The sequence below is a fragment of the Callospermophilus lateralis genome, unplaced genomic scaffold (genome assembly GCF_048772815.1).
Source record: "Callospermophilus lateralis isolate mCalLat2 unplaced genomic scaffold, mCalLat2.hap1 Scaffold_1388, whole genome shotgun sequence".
Lineage (NCBI taxonomy): Eukaryota > Metazoa > Chordata > Mammalia > Rodentia > Sciuridae > Callospermophilus > Callospermophilus lateralis.
The window spans coordinates 46,372-70,418 of record NW_027512542.1 but is presented as its reverse complement, the minus strand read 5'-3'; the positions used below and the strand labels follow the sequence as shown (position 1 = coordinate 70,418).

General features: G+C 38.9%; 1 pseudogene; it reads left to right on the top strand.

Moving 5' to 3' along the window:
* The window catches only part of LOC143388123 (VPS10 domain-containing receptor SorCS1-like), an 81,731-nt pseudogene extending 60,215 nt beyond the window's left edge, over window positions 1–21,516 (top strand).
* Window positions 21,517–24,047: the final 2,531 nt, after the last annotated feature.

Sequence of the window (24,047 nt, the reverse complement as noted above, 5' to 3'; positions counted from 1 at the left end):
ACAGAGGCACACAGGTTGCTGAGGGAAGGTACTCAAGCAGCCTGAATGAGTCATTGAAAACCCATTTTATCAGAGATCTTAAGGCAGCTGACTCATTTGAAGAAAGACTGTGCAACATAGCACCCAGCACCCATGGGGGGGGCATCAGCCATTTTGGTAGGCGATCACAAGTTTAGAGAAATGCAAACCAGGCTTCTAGTTTCAGCTCTGATATCCATGTGTCTATTTCATAGTGGAGGAAAATAAGGAACAGAAAAGTTAAATGATGTAGCCAAAGTCACAGCAATTCCATAGGGTGTTTGAGAAGATAAAATAAATAATATAGTTGGGGAACTTGGTTTGATAGAAGATATTCCATAAGTGGCAAGTTGATAATAGCTATATTTATGCTTATTTCATAATAGGAAGAGATATGAAAATACAAATTCAAAGTTAAGGCTTATTAACCAGGCATGGTGGCACATGCCTGTAATCCCAGGGATTTGGGAGGCTGAGGCAAGAGAATCATGAGTTCAAAGCCAGCCTCAGCAACAATGAGATGCTAAGCAACTCAGTGAGTCCCTGTCTCTAAATAAAATACAAAATAGGACAGAGGACATGGCTCAGTGATTGAGTGCCCCCTCTGGGCTAAAAAAAAAAAAAAAGCCAAATCTCATTAAATGGACCATATAGTCAGGGACGTATGTTGGAAGAGAGGGTGTGGAGAGTAAGCAAGAAAAAAAATTAGTGAATGGGATTTCACAAAATGGAGACAAAAACAAGGACAATACGAAAAGGCAAGAATGTATATTATTGATGTGAGCCCATGTAAATATGCAGATTTAGAACAGAAGTCTTACTTATATCATTTTAAAAGAAAATAGGATACCAAGCTAGAGATTGTAACTCTGATTAAGAAGGTTGGCTGCAGTCTCTTCCAGGACTCAAACCAAAGTAAACATGGTGACCACACAGAGCCCCTGAGAAAATGGTGTCTTGGTTGTGCATAACATTATTACCCTGAGAGAAAAGTACAGTAAATCAACTTTTGAAACAAGACACTTTTGGAGGGCCTGTGAAATGGGCTGCCCACTGGAAACCTGTAATTTTCAATCTAGGTGGATCTTTCGAGCCTCTGTTCTGACTTAGTCTCTTAAATAACTTCCCAGGGAAAGCAAGTGAGCTTATGAACTCACTTAATTTAGAAGTCCAGAGATTCATTCCCGGCATGGATGAATTCAGAGCTGTTCAGAAGTGCAGAAGTGTCTACAAATTGCTTCCCTCTGTCTCTCTGTCTGTCTGTCTGTCTCTCTCTGTCTGTCTCTCTCTCTGTGTGTGTGTGTTTTCCTTGCCATCACATGGGTGTTTTGGAATGAAGCCTGAACATAGAAAGCAAGGATGGCCACAGCACCAGCTGCCATGTGGCCATTTTGTCAACTCCATCCCACAGACAGCACCAGCCACAGCCCCAGGTTTGCAGTTCTCACCACTCCAGCCTGGGTGAAGTGGGATCTCTTAACCAATCCCTGAAGGCTTGAACAGAGTGCTTTCTGTGACTACCCGAGTGTTTTATGTGCTCTCCGCCTCATGGGGTTAGGGCAGCCCTTCCTGAAACAAATGGGCTGAGAGCAGGGCACTCGGTCCCTCACAGAAAGATGAAGGGGGAGGGAGGAGGTCCACTGGGCAGGCAAACACAACTGACTTTAAATTCCATGAAATACACACAAATTTTAAAAAAAATGCACAGAAAATCCAAACAACAGAAATGAACCTCTCCCTTGAAGATTACTCTAAATCTTAGAGGAAACTTTGGAAGGGCTGACCTCATTCCCTCTCCTCATGCTTTGGCCTCCTTCTTGTAAACCTAAGTGTGCAGAAGCCCAGCAGGGAAGAACAAGGATCCTGGCCAGCGGGCCCTGAAGAGTGGGAGGTAAAGACCCAGCAAAAGCCCTGGACTCTCTTCCCTGAGCTTCCTGTTTGAGCTTTACCAGGGGATCAGAGATGCTGGCTTGGATCGAGCTCTCTTTTCTGTGAAATAAATTGAAAACTCTTCCCTGTGATAGTACTTGACACTGTTATCAGGATCACATGGGCTGAGTTAATCAAGCGACCTTCTTCCAGGAGGCTTCCAGTCAGTCTTTCTTTCAGCTCTCCAGCAACTCAGAAAAGGCTCTCTTTCCCTTCGTGGCCTCTCTAGGGGTAGTGCATCCTGCTGTGCTGAGGCCAAATGCTCAAGCATGGATCAGGCTCAGCCTTCCAGGCACCGCATTTTCCTGCTTTCCTCAAGTCCTCAGGGGTGATGAGTCTGCACCCTTCTCTCCTGATGGGAGGAGGGAAGGTCACAATGCTCAGGGAGAATTTTTGTGATGCTGTTCTGGGGCGATGATGTTGTTCAGTGTTGTCTTTCAGAATCCTTAAAGGCTATGAGAATGTTCAAAAGGAACAAAAAAAAAGTCCATGTAAAATGTCAATCACAATGAATTTCCTTGTCTGTTTGTATTAAATTTCACATTTGACAGATGGCAGAATACAAAATCAAAGGGAGAAAGCAGAGGCAGATATAAACATAGAATAGACTATTGGCAGCATTTTAGAAAACTAAAGATTCACTATGAAATGTAGTTAATACTTCCAGGTTGTATTCTATATCCACCTGGTCTACTTTCTTTGTTCTGAATTTTAATGCAAAGATTTGGATTACAAAGGTACTCTGGAGTTCACAAGGAAGGTCACTGAAATAGGAAACTATAACTAAAAGTAGAGTAGGTAAGAAACGGACCTTTTGGGGGGAAGAAGTTTAAAACTGGTGATGCAGAAAGAATTATTAGGGGTTTGATTTGTTTCTTCTTGTACATCATCCAGGAAACTCCTTCAGCATTTTCATCAAGCTGAATCTTTTCTGATAAGAAAGGATTGAATTGTGTGAACTGTGTTAACTCTTAGGTAGCTTTTGGCTGCATTGCCTCCCTGTGATTTAATCCTGACACTGTGTTGTGTAAGTTGGGGAAAATCTTCCTCCATTGAATATAAGAGAAAGATTCCTCAAATGCTATTTGAAGGTATCTTAAAATGTGACAGCATTAGGATTGACCAAGTGGGTCAGCTCTGGGGTCATCTCAGGCCAGGCTCCATCTCAATTATCTTGCCACAGTGCTTTTTTATGTTCATTAGGATTTGTGCTTCTCATACCAACATCATGGCTAATCGTTATATTTTGGCCAAGGTTAGCCTTATCATAGATAAATTTTCCAAACCCATTTTTAAACCTATATCTTCACCTGATGCCACTTCTTTGTGCTACACGTTCTATAAATGTGCCAATTGCTCTATTGTTCTTAAACTTCTATTTTTTCATATTTCAATGATTGACATTTTTGTTCTGATAATCTGAGACTGATTATCCCTAATGAATTTAATTAAAAGTAGTTTAGATTTGTGTAGTAATCATCACAGGTGTTGACTAAATGTTTCCAGCCCACTGCCTGTGTTGCAGTGTAGGATCATACCTGTGTATCTCTTCTGATTGGGCAGAGCCACAGTACTTATTCAGGCTAATGAATAAGTGATACGTGATATGTGTCACTTCCAGTCTGACAAGTTCAAGTGCCCATAAGCCTTGAGAACTGTTTTCTCCTCCCGAGGTATAGCAAATAGAAATGTTTAAAATGGCTGCTCCACTAGCCTGGTTCCCTGTGTGATCATTAAGAAATATCTATCCACAGTGGTTACCACGTGTCAGCAAGAAGTATGCCTTTATTGTTTCAAGCCTCTGAGAAGTTACCATGCTTCCTTCAGCCCACCCTAGTTGATTCCCACTGATGTACTTGATCATTATCTTTTATGAAGAAGGCAAGAAGAAAGTTGGTATTTTTCCTCTAGCATGTCCCCCTAGCTTTTATCCTATTTGTATTGAATCTCCACTGTCCTCTAATGTGGTAATTTAACTGAAGTGTGGGCTACCTTTGAATAATGTGCATAGTCTACCTAATAAGTAGACACTGGGAATGATTTGTGTTTCTTTGACCATGATTGTTTAGCTACAGTACAGTAGGAGGTGTACTGTGTAGGACAGCAGCATCAGGAAGATGTCATTACAGAGGATAAATGAAATTGGCTAAAAAAAATGCATTTTTAAGGCTATGAACACGAAAACCTTTAATCAAGCTCATACTTTGGTTTTAATTATTGGGATGTACTTGCTAAGAATTTGTGTTTTGTTTTCCATGTATTTTTATTGGTGCATTATAGGAACACAACTTTACAGGACAGAAAAAGAAATAGAAGTAAATTCTACCTGTTTTGGCAGGTTCAGTCTCCCAGATATCACATATTGTTTCACTTGGATCTTTATCAGGCCAGTGTTTTTGATCTGCTCATTTAGGTCTTGCTGTGCCTCTCTGTGTATTGCATTTATTGTACTCTTCTCAAAGCCCAGATGCTCCCAAATATTACAAAAGGTGCAGACTTGTGAAAATAATGTGACAGTCCTGAGATTAGAAATTGCCTATTCCTGTGGTCCATATTAGTCAGCTGACTTTGGGAATGGTATTTTAACTTGTGTGCTTCATGGATGAATCAGAGATGACAGTAAAATTAATAAAAGGAACCTTTCTTTTTTTCTATCTCCTAAGCCCACTTAGCCAGAACTTTCTCTACATATCTCTGGCTGTCTTTGTCAACTTGTTCACAGACTTTTTTTTTAAATGAAAATTCTCTAGATTACGGGTCAAACAAAGCTGAAGTCTAGTCTCAATTCTTCAAATATGAACTGGGTAAACTTAGGTCTGTCCAGTAATCTCTGTGTTCCACTCCACATAGACACCAGACATGTAGTATTAGGAATAACAGCCAGAAAGAAGCAATTTTATCAAAATAAAGTGCTCAATGCACATATAATATTCTTAAAAATATATGCAACCAGCTCATGATCTGATGCAAACAATCAAAGATATGCATTTCTCCAAGTAACATAGTAAATATTTAAAATGTTGTCAAAATCTGTCAACAGTCTCACAGTAATTTATTTGAGTAGAAAAGTACATGGTTCTAATTGAGGTTATTCTTGTATGGAATGTAAATTTAACTTAGTTTTGTTTCTTATGCACAATTTCTTTCCCACAGAGTATGTGTTCTTTATTGAATGTCCTTTGATGCAAGTTAAATACATGAAATATACTTTCTGCTACCTGATGATTTTTGCACAGCCTGCTTAGTTTTGTAAATGATACAGAACAAACCAATGAAGCAATGCTAGGAACCAAACACATCTAGGAAGTTAATCATTTTCAGAACGGAGTTTCCTGAAGATTATAAATGAGAAGCATGCAGTTCTGATAAAATCTATTTTATCCTTTGCTTATTTATTTTTCTCTCTTGAGGAAAAACATTTACAGGGATAAGAAATGAGTATAGCTTCACCTGGTTGAAAGAGGAAAGTCTTTCTCTTACAAGTACATTGTTCTCTTTTGTTTGTGATAATTTCTACATAAAAAGGTAAACTTTTAACTTGCTTATGACAAGTCTTTCATATTGAGTTAAAATAATTTTTATGTAATTACATATGTTCATATATATATATGTATATTAAACATTATTATATGTGCATGTTTGTATCTCACAGACAAACCTTTATTAAAGAACCATTGTCAGATTCCTATCAAGACCCTATCAATTGGATGATAAGAATAAGATAGGAGGACTGGGGTTGCGGCTTAGTGGTAGAGTGCTTTCATAGCTCATGTGAGGTACTGAGTTCGATCCCTAGCATCACATAAAAATATAATAAAAATAATATCCCAATAATGTTTAAAAAGAGAAAAGAATAAGGTAGGAAAGGAACTTACAGGACATATAGGTAATCCATTTGATAGATTATTGATTAGAAATCCATTCCTCCTATAAACTGGAACCATTCTGGAAGATTGTCAGTACTCAAGAAAAGGAGTATCTTAATAGAGAGGAAAAAGTTGTTTTCAACATAGTTTTAAAAGTCTAATTTTTCTCTGTGGTTTGCCAAATGAGAGCATTTGATGTACTGGTATTACTCAAGATCCCAGGTGTCCATCCATAGTGCATGGAGAATTATCCCAGGCTCCTGTTATTCAGCAGAGAAGTTCATCTTCAGGGCAATTTAGTTCTATTGCCAACCAGGGCATTCTTTAAGGGTCTCTGCTGCCAAACTAAGCCATCAGGCCCTGTTTAATTATTAAAGAGATCAAAAGTGTCATTTTGGCAACTCTGTGGAGAAAATGAAGCTTGATAAATTGAAAAAAAAAGGGGAAATGAAGAATTTTACCAGCATAATGATTCTCAGAAAACATCAATTAACATTTAAATAGTGTATCAAATAAAATATGAACTTTATGATTAAAACAGATTATTAAAAATAGATAAGGATACCAGATAAAAAAAATAGGAGCGTGATTATCCCTCATAGCTTTGCATAAATTCTTCAAAAGTATAAGCAAAACTGGGTAAAAGTCTACTCTAAACAAATGAATACAATTTTACCATATCTGTAAACTTTGCATTGTAATATTTACCAAAACTAAGTTTGGCACCCCATGGTCAGGTTCAATATTCCATGGTCCAGAATTCTACGTTTCTGTCCAGTTCATGTGCCAGCCCTAGGAGCAAATAAGATCACTGCCCCTGTTGGTTACATTTTGTGTTTGTGAATACACATTGTTTCAACTATACAATTTATTATTTCATAAGAATTTTATGTACCATTCAGTAGTACCCTCAAAGTACCTTGTCTGGGAGAGCCATGGGGTACAGTTTGGGGGAGGAAAGGAAAGGCAAATGAAATCTCATGAATCTTACCAGAATGTGTATATTGGGGTTGTGGCTTAGTGGTAGAGTGGTTGCCTAGCACATGTGAGACATTAGGATTGACCCCCAGCATAACATAAAAAATAATTATAACAAAAAAGAAGTTTTTATCTACTTCCTTTAAGTCCTTATGCATAACAAATGCTTTCTGAGAAAACTAAGAGTGACTTCTCTAAGGTAACACAGGGTAAGTTTTAAAAGTAGAAATGATCTTATTTGCTAATATTTTGTTTTTTAGCAATCAGGATGTAAAGTCTGGTCATTCTTAAAAATAGTTCTATCTACATACTCCAGAATATAACTCAAAATCATTTAAAACTTGCTTATACAATTTACAGGTATAATGTTGGGATACCTCAATAAGAATAGTAATATTTCTCAGCATTTTTATTCATGGTCAGTGATAACAGTTTTGGTAGCACTAACTATAACACTTCTTCTTTCAGATATCAGAAGTACTGATCCATAAACTCAACCAAAACTCAGTGCACTTTGAATTGAAGCCTGAGGTCCAAGTTCTGGTCCATGCAGCTCACCTAACAGCAGGTCAGTTTCTGTGTCCCAGGACTCTGGCTAGTGACCCTGTCAAAGGGAAAGACCAGACCTTTGAAAAGAGGTGTGAAACTTATTTAATTAAATTTTCTATTCTTTTCAGAAAGCAGACTAGATCTCATAATCCTCTCCTGTGGCCACTGGAGCTACTTACTCCCTATGAATTTAGAGGTTGAAGAGCAACTGAACCTGATATTCCATACTGAACTCCATTTTAAGGGATCACTATCTAGTCCATCCTTTGTGGTCTAAAATTCGCTTTATAGCATACTCAGCTTCTGAATAACATTCTCAGGCTGTATGTTGTGCTCTGCACTGGTGTGATTTATCAGAAAACCCTCCTTTTATCAGAATTATCTATTGAAAGGGGGAGCATCCTAAGTCAAGCTGGATAGACAGCTAGCCTCATGTTTCCAATTCTTCAACTCTGGAGGTACGCCAACATTTCGTCATTCTTCTTTCTCTCATAGTTCTCTCCCATAGTTTATTATTTCTGTTTGATTTTCATTTGACTTATTATTTTTTTATTATGTGCCAAATATTGCTCAGATTATTGGGGGGGATTTGAAATATTAAATGCTATTTTAAAAAATGTTCATGCAAGAAGAATTGGGTTAGAGCTGGGACCAAGTTGAAAAATAGGAATTTAAGAATTTGGTAATTAACTGAGACTGGTTTGGCCAAGACTTGTGTCAAGATTAGCACTTTTCAACAATTGAAACAAGGAAGCCAAATTTAAGAGGATTCAGCTTTTTGTTTGAGATTGATTCTAAGTTAGAACTAGCTATCTGATTTAGAAAAACAATACAAAAAATATTTAAACAGGTGTTAGACTCTATCTACCAAAGACAATAGAGAGAGTTCTCCTTTCACACATGAAAAGACTGACACTTTGAATGAAGGATTTGTGGGATGAGATAATTGCCATAATTTCTCTCTTTCTTTATTTTCTTTTTCTTTGGTACCAGGGATTGAAGCCAGGGGCACTCGGCCACTGAGCCACATCTCAGCCCTATTTTGTATTTTATTTAGAGCAGGGTCTCACTGAGTTGCTTAGTGCTTCACCATTTCTGAGGCTGGCTTTGAACTCACAATCCTCCTCTCTCACTCAGCCTCCCAAGCCACTGAGATTACAGGCATGCACCACAGCACCTGGTTTTGCCACAATTTCTTTTAATTTGAAATGAACATATTCATTTTTGGGTGCCTAGAAGAGAAGCAGGAGGAAGTCTGAAGAAAAGGAGGAAGAGTGAGGAAGAATTCTCACTTCACTTCACCTTCTTTTCCGTTTCATCTCCCTTGTAGGGAGGGAAAATGGTTTTTTTTTTTGTTTTGTTTTTTTTTAAGAAAAGGACCACTGTTTGCAACATTTCATGTCTCATAAGCAGGATCGCTAATACCTTCCCAGGGACCATTATAACATGCTGCTGCATTCCATTAATTGCTTAGCAGATGTTCAGCAGTCGTGTTTTAAAAATGTTCAAGCCAGAGTCTGTTGCCATTGAGACGGCAATTCATAATTTGGGTTGTCTCCAAGGGAAAAAGAAATGTCTCCTTTCGGGAATTCACTAGCCTTATTTTGGTTTTTAAATTCCGTTCCCTGTTTTCTTTCATGAGAATACAAGATAAGCATTTGCAGATACCTGAGAATCATCCAAGATTGGTTTTGCTGGTTTCCTCCTACATGTCAGAAAAATGTTTAAGAAATTCTCTTTGCAGGAGAGATTTGAAATTGCATGCGAATAGGAAAGAGATGAGAAACATGTTATCAATAAGTTTGAGGAACATGACCTCAGTGGCTCCCTTAGGCATTTCTGACTTTGTGGCTGCCAGTGACCATGTTTAGCAGACAAAGTCTGGGACATTACAGAATAATCCAGAGAGTTGGAAAGGGAGTAAAAACCATCATGTGGGAATTGGACTGGAAGCACCAGTGTTTTGACCAAAGTGTATCTTTGCTTATGCTATCCCTGATTGGAATATTTTTCCCAACTTCTTCATCTTTCTTCATCCCCTTATTCTATTTGTATTTTAAGGCTCAGCTCAATGTCAATATTCACATAGAAACTTTCCAGAGAGCTTTACCTAAATAATATCTTCCCCTGGTCTGAACTCACATGTACTTTTAAATCTATATCTTTCTGATGATAATGGTCATGACCAATTGTTACCATGATTTTCATCATTCTTATTTAAATCCTGTGGGTGTGGTTCATTGTATCTTTATATTGTCTTCATCATTGTACCTAGCAGAGAACTTGTACATAGCAAGTACATATTACTTTGGTAGCAATTAGATGTGTAATGAATGTATAACTTTAGCAATGTAGTCAAAATCTCATTCTCTCAGTTAGTCTTTAGATCCAACTTATTCAGTTGGGAATCATATTCCCTGTCACAAAACAACTGGTTTGTGGAGACTTGCATATATTTATCCAATAAGCATCCAGGGGAAATCCACCTCATTTTTCCATATGGCATTAATTATATGTGGCAAGCATTGGGAATGGGCAGGTTGAAGGAAAATTAGATTCATGCTCTCTAGATTTTTGTGTCCTAGAAAAATAGGTCTGAGAAGGACTCAAAGAAGGACCACCAAGAGGCTGTTGCTGAAAGAGAGTGAATCAAGTACAACTTATTAACCCTTATTCTATGTTCTGCTCCCATACAGGAGAGTTTCCAATATCAGAAATCAATGTTACATCATGATGGGGCTCCAGGTCACATACCTGTTATGGAACCAACCTCACCTTACCAAACCAACATTTTTTGTGACATTTCCCTTGCCTTCCCTCTCTCTCTCACTTATGCATTTTCCTTGCCCTTCTGAATTACACATATGTGTATATATACATATATTACATATATATGTGTGTGTATATATACACACATATATAAAAGTATGGCATTTATTTATTTATTTATTTATTTTGGTACGGGTGATTTATCTCAGGGGCACTCAACCACCAAGCCACATCCCCATCCCTTTTTTAAAATTTTATTTAGAGATAAGTTCTCAATGAATTGCTTAGGACCTTGCTACATTGCTGAGGCCAAAATTGAACTCAGAATCTTCCTGTCTCAGACTCCTGAGCCACTGGGGTCACAGGCATGCAACTCAACTTGAATAATATATCTTAAGTGCAGTGAAGTCATTTTAAGGGGAATGTTTTCCAGTGATTCTGGAAAACTCTGATTCAAACCATTTGGTTTCTATAAGTACTTGTGGAAGAAAAAATCCCATCCATTAAGAAAATATTCATGAAATCCCAAAAGTTGTTTCATTGCTTCTGGTAACTTGAGATGTATGATCTTATTCCTCACATGACTCTAGCCCTAGTTTTGCAATTATTACTTTAAACCTGTGGTTTCTCAGAGGTCATGAAATGAATTAGGACTCTCATTCACTCTATACTGGCTAGACTTGAAGCACAGGTGCTAGTACATGAACATTCACTAATTGTAACTACAAAGAATAAAAAAATATATTAGTTGCAGAAGGTTGGGTAAGGATGAGACTTTAGGTTGAATGGAAGTTCACCCAAAGGAGAGGCAATAAGCCTGCCGGGTTGAGAGGCTATTTGAACAAAGTTGCAGCAACAACTGGTTTATGCATCCAATTATGAACTGTTTTATGTGGTTCAGGGCATCTAAACATGAGCTGTCAAATATTCATAGTTGGTGTGTTTATTGTAAGTAAATTATGACAAAGGGGAAGGGTGCAAAAATTCAAGGAACACAAATATGCCAGTGTATCATAAACTTTATTGACCCTCATCCATGTGTACTAGTGAGGAATCTCATTAGTGTAGGTTGGAGATAGTAAAACATGATAAATGTGGGGAAAAGAAAAAGAAGTACAAGAAAGAATTTTTAAAAAAATAATGTTTGAGTAATGGTCCACAATCCTTTCTCTTTATAACATAGATGTTTTCAACCCCATATGTCAAGAGATGGTAATTTATTTGATGGCAATGAGGATCTAGCAGGAGAAGCCTCTTTCTTGGTTTTCAAAGAAGATAAGTTTGGTGGTTTATGTTGGGTTTGATGTCATAAAGCACATAAGTGAAACACCCCATCAGGAAGCTAGAAATCAGAGCTTGAAAACTCATGTGAGAATATCAGGACCTGAAAATACATTCAACTTTGAGTTCAAATTTACCACCACCTACCAGATTTTTAGGTGAGGAGAATCTGCTGACAGGTGGTAAATTAAAGCCCTAATTTGCTGGTACAAATCTTTCAAGCTCCATCAAACCACAATCTTTGTTTTTGTGGGCAGTCATGTTCATGAATAAATTTAGTCTTTATATTTGACTGGGGTCAGGGACATTGGGAAGTGGCATAAAAATGTGTTGATTCTTCTACCATAGAACAGATAATGGTTCTGCATGAGATAAAGAGACAGCAAGAAAGGGGTCACACTGACATTTTATTTGAGTAGGCAAAAGTCTAACTAGATTAATCCACACTAAACTGTAAACAATAACTTTTCAGGGATTATAGGCATTTCTCAAAAGTTGTTTATTGGGCAAATGAACTAAAATCTGAGTGGTGATACTCCAGTGCAGAATGACTAGTAAGAAAAGGGCTGACACATTCCTTCTACCCAATTAGAATGAGTGAAAACCAGTTCTATTGTTGGAAAAGCTATTTCTAACCTATGGTAGGAGATATCTGTTGTAAATCATTTATTCTCAAACCCAAGCACATTTCAGTAAACTTATGAAACTTTGAAAAAAGAGAATTTTCAGACCTCACTGCATTCAGTGAAGCATCCCAGGAGTTCTCAAGGGATGATATCCAGGAATCTGCATTTTTTTAGCAAGTTTCCCAAATCATGCTTATACAGCCATCACTTTCACCAGCCTCAATAACCACTGTTGGAAAGCATTCTACAAATGAAAATCCATCTTCAAAACAAGGGAAGGTGTTGGCACCATCTCCATCAATGAATCTGATTTATAACTAGTAATCCACTCAAACAGAGAAATAAGAAGGGGCTGTGATATTAACTATGAGAGAAAATTATTAATATACATTGAAATTGAATTTCCTGGCATAGTTGGAGACAGTGTAATTGGCAGAAAGGTAGATGACGGGGAGCAAAATGAAATGTGCCTCCAAATCTGGGATGTGCTCTATCTATAATCTAGAGGAATGGCAAAGGCCAGCCAAGCGCTGTGGCCGTGAAGCTGTTGAAAAATGATTAAAGTATGAGTGAGAATCTTAGTGGCAGATATAATTGAATAGCCGTGAGTTTTATGAGAGTTGAACAAATGATATTATCTAGATAATATTCATATGCTAATAGGAGCAGAAAATGAATGATAAATCCACATCTCACTGGATCCCTACACATACTTCAAAATAAGGATGCTGTCCTACCCTTAGCTTTCCAGACAGGTCATTGTTCTCCTGGAATTTTGGACACACGTGATTAAAAAAAAAAAAAGAAACAAAGGTTAATATTTCTCAAAGGAAGAGCCTCAAATCTCAGGTTAAATAAAATATATATTAAAAATTGCACAGTAATGTCACTCATACTGCCTATCAGTTGCCTTTTTTAAGCAGTTACATTTAGGATAACTGTCCTTTGTCAAGGGTATGTGTGGGTTTTGTAATAAAACTGTTATCTTGTGTCATCTTGGCTTCCATGGTTTTGCTGACTGGTTTAATTTCTTTTGTGGGTGTAATAAAAAGATATTATCACAGAGATATTAGAGAATTAATATTTCCAGGCTTCAGTCGATGCCACTGGACATGTGATAAGTAAGGGTGGAGCATTAGCAGCTCCAAATTTCAACCTAGGTTGTCCAACTCATGAATTCTGCCCTCCGGCTTCCTATTGAGAAAGACACTTCCTGTGTGAGGATAGAACTGGCATTTGTCAAGAAGCTTTGAACCCTACAATGTCATCTAAGTCACAGCATTACAGATGCTACTGTCAAATGGTTGTTGTGGAGCTCTGAAATGTAAAGTGAAATAAATTGTTCCCATAACATTTTCCACTTAGGAATGGAATTAGTACTAGTGAAACTTCCACAGCCAATACATTTCTCTATTTAGTCTCTGGTTGCCTTATTATCTACACAGTGATCATTTAAAGGTCTCTTGTGAGTAACTGAATAGTGATAGTATTTGTTCTTCATTTTGTTTTTCCTAAAATTAATTGTTTTCTTCTTCAAATAATTCAGTTGTTTCACAGATATATGCAAACGTGGCTTTTGACAATTATGAAATCATTATGCTGTTAAGATGAATAATCACAGGTGCTCAGAGATCTAAATAGATCCCTTATCCCAGCGTGATGAAATGAATGTGATGTTTTCATAAATCTATCAAAGATAAGCAATGGAGCTATTCCTCAGCTTCTAATAGATTCTTTTGTCATCATCGTCTTTTTTTTTTTTTTTTCATTTTTTTCAATTACCTGAGCTCATAAAAGAACTGATCAGGGTAACTGGCCTGAGTTGACCAGCCATGAGGAGGCAACTAGGAAGCGCTGGTCTGGGGGAAAAAAATGAGAAAACACGTAAAGAGAAGAATCCAGAACCTAGGTCCAGCTAGTCTTCAGATATTAACCAAGTTTCTTATACCTAAAGTGATCGGACTGTCCTGGATAATACCTATTTGTCAGTACAAGCTCTAATACTCCTTTATTCTTAAAGTGTTCTCTTTAAGATGGGTTTATTTTTAACCTGCCTTACCAATTTCTTACCAAGTATTGGATAATGTGGAACCCAGTGGTGAGACTTGCCAGTTGGATTTTAACTAGTTGAAAGAGAATTTTAAGGAGAGGAAGTAGGCGTGGCTTTGTAACAAACCACCTAAAAGGTCAGCATCTTAAAAATAAGCTTTTATTGTTGCTTCTGAGTCTGTGGATCAGCTGGGCGATTCTTCTGGTCTTGTCTGTGTTCTTCCTGCTACCATTTAATGACCTCCTTGATCTTGGCTGGGCTGTCCCACGTGGGAAAGAGTAGCTGCATAGTGACTGCTCTAGATTGGCGTTGGTTGGGATGACTAAACTGTCCTCCACGTGGCCTCTCATCCTTTAGGAGACTGTTCTGGGTTTGCGCACCATGGCAGTGTTCCAAGAGGGACAGAGAACAGGACACAGGTCTTCAAACACATGATGAGCACACCATCACTGCTGTTACATTCCATTGTCAAATGCATGTTGTCATGGTAACCCAGACTCAAGGGGTGAAAGAAACAGATTTTACCTCTTGGTGGGAGAAGCTTCAAACTCATTGTACAAGGCCTGGACACAGAGTGTTAGAAAATTGAGCCAGCAATGTAGTCAGTGCCCATGAGGCTGACAATTCACTAAGGGGAGACTTGAAATGTTTATAGGTAATTTTTAGAAAACTCTGAGAGCCATAGTCATATTCAGCTACTAATAGCAACAAAGAGATACTTTTGGTTTGGTTTGGTTTGGTTTTCATGACCTAGAAAATATGAAAGTCAGGTATGCCCTAAAGATATGGGCTAGATAATTTTATGAGTGATAAGTCTCAACTGATTGTACATAATAGTCATTTATGTATATATATGCAAATGCACACACACGCACACATATATGTATATACACACACTCATATGTAAATATAGATTTTGGAGACTTAGTCTCAGAGATCATATTAGTCAATTTTGCATAACTGTAATGAAATACTTGAGACTGGGTGACTTTATAAAGTCAAGAAGTTTATTAAGCTCACAGTTTTGGAGGTTCAAGACTCACATCTGATTATAGCCTTCTTGCTGGTAGAGAATGAAAGTGGACATGGAGCATATGTATATGTCTGTATTCTTTGGTCTCCCTCTCTCCTTATAAAGCCATTAGTACTCACTCATGGGAGCTTTATTCTAGTGATCACCTACTTCTGATCACTAATGAAAAGCCCCACCTCTAACCACCATAGTCATTTTAAATTTCTACTGCCTTAATAACTCACAATGGGGATTAAATTTAACACTTATAACCCTGTGGGACACACTCAAATCATATCCAAGTCCTATCATTCAAATTTTTTTTCTCCATTGCAGCATAAGGATCTGATTTCCCACAGTCCAGGTAATTCTGATTAAGAAATTCATAAACTACATTTTGAAAAACAATTTATAGAGTAACAAGGGTTTCTCATTGAATCTCTTTGTGTATATGCACATGCACGCGTGCCTGTGTGTGTGTGGGGGGGGTGTTTTTTTTTTGTTCTAATTCATTATACATGACAATAGAATACATTTTGACACTTCACACATAAGTGGAATATAACTTTCATCCTTCTGGTTACTCATTGTCTTTCAACCGTAAAAAAACCAAAGACCTGTCTATTCATTATGATGAGGTTTGTTCTTGGAGGTTCTCATGACTCATGATTGTCTTTACTCAGTCAAGTGACCTCAGCTCTCTCTGACAGGATACTTCTGAAGACTAATCCCCAGTTTAATTTCCATACAATACTTCACAAATCATTGAAACTATTAAAAGACAAACTGAAGCACTCTTCAAATACTGAAGAGGTAGAGTTAGATAGACAAAAGTTTGGGGATCCCCCAAGGGGCACTTGGGAATGGCCTTCATGGGTGGAATGTTGAAGCAAGACAAAGAAAATAATGTGACTGGATGAAGTGGAGGAGTAGCCTTATTGGATTATTCCAGTCAGAAGCCCTTGATTAAAGATTGGATGGTAATTTGTGACTGGTTAGCTTAAATTTTGTTTTCCTACAATATGACCATTGATGCTGAACTGGGTTTTGGCAAAGTTCAGAGGAACCTAAGCTGCCTCAGTCAACCAGACTCCCAGTTACTTACTTAGCCAACTTCCCTGGCAATTCCCATCTATTCTGTCTAGTGGTCCCACAGCTTTATCCCAATATGGTACAGCAGTCATTAAGACCATCACAGTTGGGCTTGAATTTGAACTGGAGAGAAGTCCACTGGCCAAGTGAGCATGAGTTTTTATGCCCATTTTACACTCTAGGAAAGCTTTCTCTGTGGTATTACAACACCACCTTAATTTCCCCCCAAAAGTTCCAGATCACATGGATTTTCATATTGCCATTCTACAAGTTGGACTTGGGTGTGCTTTGGGAGGTGGGAGAGGGTAAAAGAAAACCAAGAAGTCTTTTGACTTCTTGACAGCACCAGTTCTTGGGTTAGAAATATATAGTAGTAGCTGAGAGTTTCAGAATCATAGTGCAGGTAGAAGTTCTCCAAGATGATGCCTTTAATAGAAGAAGAGGGAACACAAGGTAGCCACCATGGATTTTTGCCTGGATTCACTGGGTTATGCTACCATGTCCTTGATTTCAGAACTTGAAAATCAAGTAAGGAAAGGGGCAAAGCTGCAGTACAAGGGACAGTGGTTCTCAGGGTGAGGCAAGCACTTTGTGGGAAACTGGTCTGATGAATTGGTGGAAAACTATAGGAAAGGTAAAGGAGTTCCTTTCCTGCAGGCATGCAAACCTCTGATGTCTTAATGTGCATCATAAATCTTCAGAAGGGGGTTTGCTATTTTCCAAAACTAGTTCACCATGGAACTCTCTAGCACTATTTTTCTACAGAATACACTTTCAGACACATGACAGTAATAATGACAGGGTAAAAATATTAGGCATGTACTGTGTGCCAGAAGCTGTAACAGTGCTTTGTAAATCCCATCTCATTTTATTCTTACAACTTACTACACCAAACATGATTTTTATCTCTATTCTGCAAATGAGGAAACTGAGTGTAATTTGAAGTCCCTTAGCCTGAAGTAGCAAAACCAGGATCTGATTCCCAAATGGGACTCTATCAGTTACTTAACCCCAAATAGGGAGTTTCAAATTTACTCTCAGATGTGCAACTGTGACTATATATGTCAATAATTTTTTTACAAGAAGATGTGTTTATTAATGTGAGCATCCCTATTAGGATAATCAGCTCAGATCCTTATAAATAGAATATAATCATTCAAAGCATTGCTAAGATCCTCATAGGATTTTTCAAATGGTGTGTGCCAGCTTTGGGGCTTAGAAATGTTGAGTCACTTGGAGCAGTACTTGTATCTGTGTTTTGCTCTGTGCGCTTATAATGGGGGAAAAAAACTGCTCAGCACTTTTCCTCCTGCACATCTACTTTGTTTAGGCTGCAATTGAGGAGGGATTAATCTATGCTAATTCCACACAACAAGCCAAAACCCATTTATCACCACTTTCCATTCCTCAGCAAAACACACAGAAACGCACCTAAGTATTGGGCAAACTAAGATATGCAGCCGCTGTTGTGTGGAGCAGTAAAAAACCGTTTATATCCAGGCACACATCAACAAGCAGAAGTCACCCACGAAACACAGAGGGCAGTGGCACTCAATCCCTCTCCACTGCTGTCTGCTGTGTCCCACTTGCTGCCTCTGAGAATTGACTAAGTGAGGAGAGAGAGAGGGGATAGCATGAGTTTTGGAAATTGGGAGGGGGGTCAAAAGCTGCTTTTCCCACACAAATGTGCTAATTGCTAACAGTGTTAACACTGTTTCCTTAAGAACCACAATTTGAGTGTGAATGGTTTAGGATTAAAAGATTTAACCTTGTGATGGGAAGAGAGATGGGAGGAGGAAGGCAAAGATGGGCGGTAAAGTTCTAGTGTGTGTGTGTGCCCGCGCGTGCATGTGCATTATTGCATATGTAAGTTTGCTTTCATATGTGTTAGTGAGGACCTAGCCAAGGAATTTCCTCTTAGTTTTTCATTTATTTTAGATGCCACCCCTTCAAGTAAACTGTGTCTTCTTCTTGGTGGCACCAAGAAGCTATGCTGACAGAGCTCACTTCCAGGCTAGGAAGTTTAAATACTCTTGACTCTAACCACCTCTAGACCTTGATTTATTACCTGACAGATGAAGGGTTTGCCTTAGAAGATTACCTTGCAAATATCTAGTTTTCAATATGATGATGGTTTCCTGATAATGAAGAGAGAGGAGAGAGATTTTATCTTTTAGATTTGCAGATGATGAAATTGTATGATAGAAGCTGCTTCAAAATAATCCAGTGGTTGAGACTGTGGAGATTAGATGGTGGTGAAGAGAAAATAAGATTGGCTGTCAGTTGATGGCTGCTGAGACTTAAACAATGAGTACATTAGGATTAATTTCTCTATTCTCTCTCTCTACATACACACAGCCACACACACACACACATGCACACACCCACAAACATTAATGCATATGTATACATGCCATCTACGTTTAAAAGTGTATGATCTAGGATTCTAACTGTTCCTTTTAAAACAAAATTTTAGCTTGTCACTTGTTATTTCTTCCTGTACTATATAGTTTTAGTCCCAATGCCCATATTCATAAATATCTTTTTAAATTTCTAATTATCTCCCAGCAGCCTGAGTATATAGCATGTGTGTGTATGTGTATCTGTGATGACTTGGATTCAAGTATGTGTGCTTCTGTTTATTAGTTCCAAGTCTTTGGAGTGACAGGAACCAAGGAGAACTTCTCTGTTCTTATCTACACAATAAGGATCATTGTCCCCATTTCATTAGTGAAAATCAATGGAGATTTTGTCCATGATAAATGGAAGGTATTCTCCTGCCTGATGATATCCCAGCAACCGTAGTGCTAATTCTGAAGTGTTCCTGGACTTGGCTGATGGCACTGAGGCTTTATTTTCTTATTTCACATGGAAAGCGAATTTTCCTTGGGTGTTCCACACGAATAGGGCTGCACCCATCTTCTCACACACGCCAACACAGCTATTTCACAGCTTAATTAAGTGCTGCTTGACTTAGAGGAAGAGAAAAGAGCAGGGAGCTTCCTTATATTCAGTGAGCCAATACTACTAAACTCACTAAGAGAAAGAAGAAGGCTTGGCTTTCGTTTTACACTGAACTGGGTGGTGACATGAATTATACTTTCTAGTGGTGGCCACTGAGTGACAGTGATGTAATCTTATAAAAACCAGACAGTACAGAAGCAGCCGAGGGTCTCTACTGAGACCATTAATATTGCAGTCACTTATTCTTGAACGTTTTTACCTTGATGACCAGAATGTTGACCTCTCGGCTCTCAACAGAAACAAGCCACCGAAAATGGTGCTTAAAGGTCACCTGCATTTCTGGGCATCAGATTCTGCTTAAATTGATGGAAGGTAAAGGTCAACATGCTGGCTTCCACGAGGTTCATGTGGATTGTTGCTCAGGCTGGAGCTGTGCCAGATTTGCAGAATGTCAGTTCTTGAGAGGGTTGAAATTTATTGTAAACAAAGTCATTACAAGTACAACAGGTTTCACCCTGAGGTGGAAGAAGATTTGGAGGTCAGGAGAGATGCTTTCCAACACTGCATGTGTGCGTGCCCTTTCAGGGAAAACTTGAGAAGACTAGTGTTCGCAGAAGCTATATTTTTGGGAGGAGAAATCACTGCATTTGAAGGACAGGGGCTTGTTGTCAGGACTTCATGAAGTCATGGAGCCCTCTGCATGTCACACCTTCCCCAGCATCAGAGTGACTGCCCTTGAAAAATATTCACTTAGCTTTCCACACCTTGTTGTGCACAAAAAATATAACATGCACCATCACTTTCCAGTTCTGGTCCTTACAACTGCTAGAATAGGAGCAAAAGAGATTGGGTAATTCACAAAAAAATATTCCTATTGGTGGTTTTACTGGTTATCTGCTTTGCTTAGTGGGAAAAGCTTGCATATAGAATATTGGAAAATTTAATAACAATTAGCATTATATTATTATAAATATGGATGGTCCCTGACTTAAAATGGTTGGACTTAAGAGCTTTACCCATACCAGTGTTCAGTTTTTAACTTTCAGTACAGTATTTAGTAAGTTATATAAAATCATCTAACACAGACTTGCCCTCCACAGGGTGGTCTATAGTTGAATGTTTTGATCTGGTCCACTACACCTTATTCCCCAAACTCTTGCCAGCCCTCCAGTCCACCATCCCCAGCCTCTGAGACCTCTCCTTCTTGTATATTGCTCATAAACATTTGAAGCCCAGTGTTTTAGGTAGGGTTTTGCAAAGGGGGAATTAATTAATGAGAAAGGGGAATAAACTAAATAGAAGCAAGAAAGAGGCATCTTAGCTGTTTCTCTCAGGGATGAATCTGTGTTAGATAATTTTTTTTCCCTACCATAAGATAATGTAAGTGTTTTGTGCAAGTTTAAGGTAGGCTGAGCTAAGTTGTGATGTTTGGTAGGTTCAAGTTACGAGATGTATTTTGACTTGTATTTTCAATGGTATTATCCATGAGTTTATCAGGATATTATCCCAACATTAACTCAAGGAGGACATGTATTAATTAATAATAATAGTAGCAGCTGTAGAAATAAAAGCAAACCTTATAGAGTTCTTAATAATAAGGTACATTAACTCATTTAATCTTTGTGACCACAGAGGAATAGACCATTCATCTCCTCTAACCACAGAAACACATTAAGATGGAGTAACTTGCCCAAGATTCTACAGCTAGCAGGTCGTGGAGCATGGCTGGAATCCTTACAGTCTGGCTCCAGGGTCTTTGCTCTTCATTGCTCCAGTACTTGGTCAGGCCAATTGGAGCATCTGGGGGCTAGAACAGGCTCAGGTGCATACATGTATAAGCTGTATGATTTGTACTTTGTATGTTCCTCCCATGTGGCTTTCTGGCACTCACCAAGCCTGTGTGTGAACTGTGTGAGTCTCTCATGGAGTCTTACCTGCCTGAGTCTCTGCTTATGATGATTCCTTGTTTCCTCCCACAGCCCCACTGGTGGACCTTACTCCAACCCACAGTGGATCCGCCATGTTGATGCTGCTCTCGGTGGTGTTTGTGGGGCTGGCCGTGTTCGTCATCTACAAGTTTAAAAGGTGCGTGTCCCTCCATCCAGGTCTCCCCTACCTCTTCCCCCTCCCTCTTTCTGACAGGTTCCGAAGCACACATGGCAGTGTTGTGCTTCTCCCTTGCACAGCAGTGATGGTTTCTGTTAATGTTTTAGGAAGATCCTGGGGATTAATGTTTATGCCCAGATGCATAATGAAAAAGAACAAGAGATGATCAGTCCAGTCAGTCACACTGAAAACAGGCCCAATATCCCTCAGACTGAACTAAGAAGACCTGGCCAGCTAAGAGATGAGAAGGTAGAATCACAGCTCGTAGGTAAATGATTCCCAGTAGTCATCAGTTGTTCAGCCTCTGTAACCAATGTCTGACTCTCCCTCTAACTGCTTTCTGGCTTCACATAACCACTTCCTTCTGTTCTAACACTCCCTGAGAGAAACAGCTAAGATGCCTCTTTCTTGCTTCTATTTAGTTTTTTCCCCTCTCTCATTAATTAATTCCCCCTTTGCAAAAACCCTCCCTAAAACACTGGGCTTCAAATGTTTATGAGCAATATATAAGAAGGAGAGGTCTCAGAGGTTGGGGACGGTGGACTTGAGGGCTGGCAAGGGGTTGGGGTCGAGGTGTAGTGGACCAGAGCAAAACATGGCAGCCCAACTATAGACAACCCTGTGGAGGGCAAAGAGTACCACCAAAGAAGGAACATAATAAGAGTGACAAGTGTGACCATCCAGAGATTTTTTTATGTAGCAATTATCTAGAAACTGGTTCCTGAGAACTTGAGGACAAGAGACACAAAGTTTGGGAGAGAGGATCCTAAGAGAGCCCAGTTACAGGATTAGATTATTACAGAGAAAATCAACAAATGCCTTTTTTTTCCCAACTGTCTCATATCAGATACCTTAAAATGGACTTCACATTTCAGTAACCTCTCTCAACCTGTGAAGTAAGCATGGGAGATAAGCAGCTAGGTATAGCATGTCTGAAGCTCAGTTGCTGAGTCCTACTATTTATTGCAGAAGAAAGTTTCCAGGAAGTTAGACAAATCCATGGAGCCACCATTGCTGATCCATTTCTTTCCTGGGTTCCTCTTGTCTGTTGGCCTCAGGAGTTGAAGCTGTAAATGTTCACATCTAGATCCTGCATTACTGACCTGGAAGAATAAATTATTACATAAGTGTTGGCACTTCACTCTAATGTCATAACGCCAAACTGTCTAGAAGGCTTTTACATAAGATTTTAAATCTTTTATTTTAGGGGAAAAATGAGCATGTAAACAGAAACAGAACCCTCTCTTTTACATGGATAAGGGACAGGTCTGTGGAGACATTCAGGGGGAATTCAAATACAATGACTGGCTCCTGTTGTAGGTGGTAATAACACCTGCAGCCACATCTGGTATCCGGTTTTCACCATGCATTTTCTTTTACGGGGGACATATGCTAATAAATTCATACCCCCCCACCCTGTCTGTTTACTTACAAAGCATCTAAGATGCTGCATTTTTGGGGTCATTTGCTTCTCAGTATCATTTCCACAGGGTATATGGCACAGTGGCTGCTTACTTTATTAAAGTAGCAATTCCTCCTTCTCCAGGAACATGTCACACCACATTGCAAATTCTCTGACACTTTTCCATTTCCAGTGTCATTAAATGAGTAAGTGTTACACGTTTTCTCTTAGGAGAGTAGATTTACCCTCCCCTCCCTCCCCTTCTACTCAACCTGGTGACTCATCTCTCTGATTGCAAAGAGCAAGACATGCCACTCCACCTTCAATGCCAAAGCGGGGATCTGCTGGGGCACAATTTACAATTTAAGGAAAAACCCCAAAGGCTACAGGCGACCTGCTGATCAGGAAAGAATTTCGCTCTTGTCCAGTGCATCATCCTTCATGACCACTAACTTTATGTTTCTTTTCTTTCCTCTGTTGTTCTGTTTCCTATTTTTGCCAGGAAGTATTTCCATAGTTGCTGAGAATTAAAGCACAAAAGAAATCCCTACCTATGTAAATGTTTTAATGGAGGACGCCAGTAAAAAAACAAAAACAAAAAAACAAAAACAAAAACAAATCAAAACAAAAAATAAAAATAAAAACAGTCAAAATCCAAACAAACAAAAACAAACACTCATTGCACCAGGACTTTTAATTCTTCTGACACAGACAACAAGGGTTTTTAGCTTTAAGCCTGTGCATGTGGACAATACCTTGAGGACATGTTTGGAGGGGCAGTGTACAGGTGCTCTATTTTAATGGAAAACACTCCCCTCCCCCTTTCTTCTTTTTTTTCTGATCGGTCTTGTTTGTAGAAAATTCATAACATATATAGGCCAAGGAAATCTGCATGTATTTTTGGAAATATTCTTGGCTCTAGATTTAACAGCTATTTTAGCACTCCTGGCCGAGGGGTGGATTAGCCATCCCGGGCCTTTTCATAAGACACAAAGACATGCACAGGGAAACCCTGAGCCATTTTTCTGTCCCACTGTCCTTACTGTCGTTTCCCCCTTCTAAGTTAGCAGTGGTAGCTTTGTTGGTCAGCAGAGGCCACAAAGCTGCTTTCTCTCAATTCTCTGTGGCCACAGGGACAAAGATGCAAGTTGAAGATCATGCGTGCAGGTACACTAGGACAAAAAGAGAGGCAGGGAAGCAAAGCACGTCAGAAACGGACCTTTGTTTCTTGTTCAGCTTTTCTCCTTGCAGCTTTCCCTACTCCCATCCCAACTGAAGTAGAAGGTGGAATTTTTTTCTAGTAGTTATCCTCTGTCTTGCCTTCCCATTTATTTGCCATCCCTGTGTACCCATGATCCGTCCATGTCTTTGAATCCCTTCCTTTCAATCCCCAAGTTATCCTTCA